This window comes from Anser brachyrhynchus, assembly GCF_964034855.1.
Source record: "Anser brachyrhynchus genome assembly, chromosome: 1".
Lineage (NCBI taxonomy): Eukaryota > Metazoa > Chordata > Aves > Anseriformes > Anatidae > Anser > Anser brachyrhynchus.
In genome coordinates this window covers 139,922,837-139,928,836 of record NC_137694.1, presented here as the reverse complement: position 1 = coordinate 139,928,836, position 6,000 = coordinate 139,922,837, and positions in this window count along the sequence as shown.

The window sequence follows — 6,000 nt, the reverse complement described above, 5'->3', positions numbered from 1 at the left end:
TTAAAAATGATCCTGTATTAAACCTGGCAGGAAGGTTGGCAAGGCAGTTTCAGAGAGGGGGAGATACACTGTACTAGGTCGGCTAAGTTAGCTGCAGTAAATGAAGTCCTTGCCCACCCGTTTGGATCCAAATGTGTTAGCTTGTCTTTCAAACCTCCTGTTACACAGCTTTATCGTTTTCATGGTCATTTTTGGTTGATTTATAAAAGACGCCATAGATTTCCCTGAAAATACATTACTAGAGGTACAATGCTACAGGTGATGCCTGTTGTATAACACTGCCATATCAGCTGCAGCTCCAAATTTAGTAGCCTGCCTTCCTGGTGCACCAGTCTGAAGATCTGTCTGTGCAATGCTTTGCAAGCCAGGGCATTAAGAGTCCGAGAAAGAGGACAAATGGCAAGAGGAAGTGGGAAGTGAAACAGAGTGTTTTGGATTTGGCAAAAAGTCCAGGGAAGTGTAATCTGGTGTGACATTTTCCTGTCCTCATTAGGGCTAACTTTCACAAGCTGATGGAGAGCTGGCAGGTCTGCAAATCTTCTGTGATTGCCTGTAGAGTCATAAAGGCTGGAAATGCAGTGATCGCTCACAGGATGGCTGATGGGGCAGTTACTGATTTATGGAAAGGACATACTACTCTCATCACATAGAGGCACCATTAGAGTGGCTACCTGATTTGATCAGCAGGCCACCAAGAGGATCTATTTCAGGAAAAAGCAAACAAACAACCAATCCAAACAAAACAAAAGCAGATTCTACTGAGGGTCTTCCTTGAGGAGAAAAATGGAAGTTTATTTTTCTTCTTGCTAAAGAGAGAGTACCTGGAGTAGATAAAAGCATCCAATGATTTTAAATTAGGGTGAATGCTAAAAAGATAAAGACAAGGATCAGATAGGTGCATAGAGGCTATATGAAAGCTGTAATGGTAAATAAAACAGAAGGGGGACAAAATTTTAGACTGAGTTTGGTGCACAGAATTACCGACTTTTTCAAGAGTGTAGTGGCAGAAAGGACATTTGATCATCAAAGTTCCCCCAGGGGGAAAAAACTCTCTGGAGGAGATATTATTGAAAATATAAATGGGACAATAGAGTAATTTATCACAAACTCAAAACTACCAGGCCAATTCTTGTGAATTTAGGGCATTGAAAAGTGCCCTTGTTCAAAACCGCACACTCCATGGTGGATCAGTTGAAAGCTCTCTGAATAGTCAGTCTAAATGTTTGAGCTCATGACTGTGAATGCCACTTAAATTGGTCTGTAGGAGAAATTCAAGCACTTTTTTTTTTTTTTAAAGTCCAAAAATAGCTTTGGCAGCTAATGTGAATAAATATAAAAAAGTCCAGTATCTGTGCCAATATCAAGAAAGAAAAAGAATTCACGAATTTGCAAAAACACTCAGACTACAGCAGGTAATGAAATGAATAAATAGAGTGCAGGAGAAAGCTGTGGATTTGCTCAACAAAGAAAGATGCTGCAAAGTCAAAAGAATGGCTAATAAAACAAAGCACAAATGGCCTCCATGTGATGCACAAATTAGGCCCAGGAGCACAAATGAAAGAAGTGAGAGAAACTGAAACACACTTGTTCAAAAGGAAGTATAAAGTTGGAGAAGTCAAAGGTGAGACTGAAATTTGAAAGCAGGGGACAAATTCCAGGCCTGGCCAAGTGTGAAATGTCACTGATGTTCAAAGGCACAAAGAGTAAAGCAAGACTTTGTGGTAATGCACTAAGGGAAGCAAGTAGTCCATGGGCATAAGCTTGGTCTCGTCACCGGAATGTGTGCAAAAGCCCAGTAGATTCATAGCCCCAGGAACAAACCTGAACTAGACGTGAATGTGCCAATGCGTGAAGTGAAGTGTGCTCGCAGAAAAAAAGGGGTCACCTGGTGACATTCAAGGTACAGTTAATGGAAGATGCAGAATCTCTTACATGTGGCACTAATAAAAGTGCAGCAAAACATGACAACAGATGGCTTCATTCACAGGATCAGCCAGCACAATAAAACAGGCTTGTTCTTTGTAGCTGTGGAGAAAAATAGCAGAAAGGATTGGTCTTACATTTTGCAGTGACCACAAGAAGCCGAACAAGATCATTTAAAAAGGGAAACATTTCCATTTGCTCTCAAGGAATTAAATGCTTGCTGAGATGGCAAAAGCCAAGTTCTTCAGAAGATAAGATACAGAGAGAGGGGTTTGGCAGATTCTCCTGGACAATGAATGCTTCAAAATTTACACTTTCATATCACCATTTTGCAGATGCTGCTTCTTGAGACTGCCTTTTGGAACCCATTTAGAACCTGAAACATTTTGCAGCACATCAACCCAAACACTAGGAGGTCTCCCAGGGATGAAAGTGCATGAAAATGACGTAATAGAAAGGGGAAGCACTATTATTGAACACCAAGACTGATTGTGGAGAATACTGCAAATTGCAAGAAGAAAAAACCTTAAACTCAACAACACCAAATTATCAATCTCAAACTAATGAGAGAAGTAGACCACGAAATGAGCGACACCTGACTCATTTACAGCAGAGGCCTCAAGGGCTATAGTGATGACATGGGACAGGTGCATGAATGCATTTTCTAAGTAGAACATGCAAACAGCCACAGAAAGTTTTTTGGTTTTTGTCTGGAATCAAGAGACAAGGGACTAAGCATAGACCACTTGAATCAAAAGCCAAGAGACTAAGCATAGAACACTTTTTGCAAAACTCAAGAAAGGACTTGGTGAAACATTGTCAAGATCACCACCTTTACAGACAATATGGTTTGCTTGAAGAATGTATCCAGGTGAACTGGAGTGATCTGTAACAGAGTGTACGACCACTACAAATGTATGAAACTGTCTTTACTCTGGATGTGCAGTGAGTTATTCAAGCGGTCATACAAATTAAAAGCAGAGAATGATAAAAAATACAGTACTTTTCATGTTCACATTGGATCTTCTGGAAATCAGTCACAAAAATTCCAAGAATAGCTGTTATCGCAGTAAGACAAAAGAAAATGCAGGGAAGTTCATTGAAAAGGACACCTTGGAATGACTAGTCAAAAAACATACTAGTGAAGCTGTACTTTAGTCAGAGATGAAGAGAAAGTTAACAAATAGCGAACATGGAATTTGCTTTAACTGCTTCAAGTAGATTTATAAGTTTGGCTATAATGTCTATATTAATCGTAAGTTCCAGGTTCCAGATTCAGAAGTGACCCATGATTTTTGTTGATAAGCATAGCATCTCTCAAGGCATATAACTGATTGAAAAGACCACAGGTTTAGGTGTGATCAAGTGAGTTACAACCAATGTGTAGCTGTTAAGAAAGGGAACAGATATTACTGCAGTAATTCTGAACTCCCAAATACCTCTACAGCATATCCATTGTAATATAAGACATCAAAGGCTTGATTCACTTGCCACCTGTTCCATTTAAGATGCGCAGGCATATCCAAAACATCCACAGGAAACTGTCAGATATGATGCAGGACTTAGAGGAGACCTGAGTCTTACTAGACTGGCAGCTGGAGGCCATGGTGGACACCCTAGGCATTTCAAATCCTGTAGGTACACATATGTGAGCAACTGAGTTGAGCCTTTAACCATGCATACCCAGAGGCAAACCAGAGCACGTGCTCTGCATGAGGAAGAATTTGCTCAGAAAATACTTGACACAAGAGAAACCTGTAAACAAATTGGAAAATTGGTATAGATATTTGAGACCCAGAGATGAGTGTTAATCAGAGGACAACATATAATTGTGATTTTTTGGCAAACAGCCTAGAGAAGCCAGAATGGATGCAACAGCGTAACAGTCACCATGTGTTTGCCACAGCCAGAAATGCAGACTTCAGTGTGATTACTGCTGTCAGAAAAGAGGAGTGAAGATACATCACCTGGTTTACATTCTGGGATTGGAGCCAGTGGATGGACTTCACAAACTTACCATCTTGATATTGTGCTTATAGGAAAACTTATTTAGACTTTGGTATTTGGCTCATATCCCTGTTCTTTTTTAAAATTAGAGCAACAAGGTCACCTTATAAAAGAGCTGGAGAATTCCCCTGATTAGCTAGCTCAGCTCAAAACCTGGTGCAGCACATGTGGTGTGTTGGGGGCTCAGTGTTCAGTAAGGAGTTAGTTATCCCATCACCAGGATGATGATGAGCGTGACCTTGATCTTCTGGTCTTCAAGACGTAAAGAAGAGGCACCAAGTAGCTCCTAGAACAACATGGCTCTTGGATCACCAATACTCAGCTGTCAATGCTGAACACAGTCACCTTTGTACTTCCATCAGCCCTTGAAGTCAGGCTAACTTGGGGAAGAGTTGAATTAATCTGAAGAGCTTTTTCCCGCAGTCATTTCTGTGAATTCTCCTTTCACTTCTGTTGACAGGTAAAAACCACCTCCAGCTGCCACTGATAAGATCACTCTGAGCTCTTCCTTCCGCAGGCTTCCTCTTCACGTTTGGTATCCAGGTCAATCTGTGGTCATCCAAAGCAGGTCCTTTTGGAGCTGGTAGGCTGCAACTGAGCTGTGCTGAGCACTGCAGCGCCCACTGGAAGGGAAGCTGCTGATGTGCGGTCCTCAGGGATGAAAGCCTTCCTGATGGGGAAGGCAGACACCATGGTGACATGGGGATTTTTCTTGTGGAACATGCCCGTGGCACTTTGCAGACAAGGATCAATCTCTGTCCTAACACAGAGCTGTCATTTCAAAGCTGTTTCAGAATTACAGATATAAATAAAAAGCGACCCATCCCACAAAATTGCTACATTTGCATTTTTTTCTCTTTTAACTTGCGCACAGCTGAACCAAATTATTTTATGTCCAGTAAAAAGAGAAAAACCTCTCCCCAGAACGTGCTGACTGTTTCCTTTCATATCATTTTTTTCCGTATGCTTTATGAACTTTTGAAAATGCAGGGTGAATAATTGCACTGTTGATAAAAATATAAGTAGCAGAGACTGAAAAAGGAAAGAAATATTTTTTAAAATTATTTTTATTTTTTGAGTCAAAAGGCCTGGGAGAAATCAAAGTCCCTTTGGAAGCTTCAGTGGTAGCTTTGCTTGACTGCATATTATGGACTCAAGAGTTCTGTGACTGGACAGGCTTGTCCATTTAATTTCTATGACACGTGGATGTTATTTAATAGGATGGTTAAAAATAAAATTCCCATACTGGAAAATTATCTTCTTGAATGGATCTGTGGTCCCAGCGTAGATCAAAATCCATCCTTTGTTGCTTTAGGAAATGTTCAAAAGCTGTGGAGGAAGTTTCCCTCTCTCTGTTGTACACGTGTACATGGAGAACAGGATATCAACGGGTATCTTCAATCATCTCAGCTACTGTCTTGGAATTGGGGTACAGGACAAACAACATTATGTCTTATGTTTACAATGTCTTCAAATGAAACCTGAAGGTGTTTCATTTGAAGGTGTACAGGACACCTTCAGAACAGGTGACTTTCTTCATGCAGAAGGAGAGGAATGTGTGGATTCAGAGAACTAGTAAGAGGGATGGCAGTCTTCCTAAAGTCCCTCAATATATTTTTCATAAGTAACTAATTCCCTTCTACTAAAAAAAATAGTTGAACCAATTTAATAACATGTTCAATTGAAAAAAAAATTGTTAAGAGGAGGAAACCTTTTGGGTCCCAATTACTGTTAATTTGTAATCCAGTGAGGTCAAGTACCTGATTAAATATTTATATAGGAGAAAGGTCATAGTCTTTTGTGATCTTCTTTGCCCTGTGTTAATTTTCCGTCGTATGCGATGTCTTCCTTTTGGAGAACACATTATCAGAGAAAGGAAGCCTTGCTTTTGGCCTCAGAGAAGGCAACTGTTGGGTTTTGATGTCGAACAACTGAAATCAATCTCTTGTAGTTAGGTACATTTTTAGTTTAAGATTTTCCAAAGCTATTTAGTGATTTTAGGTTTCTCAGTGTTTGAATGCTCAGCTTGAGATCTTTGAAAAGAAAAAGGCTTAAAGGAAATGAAGAGTA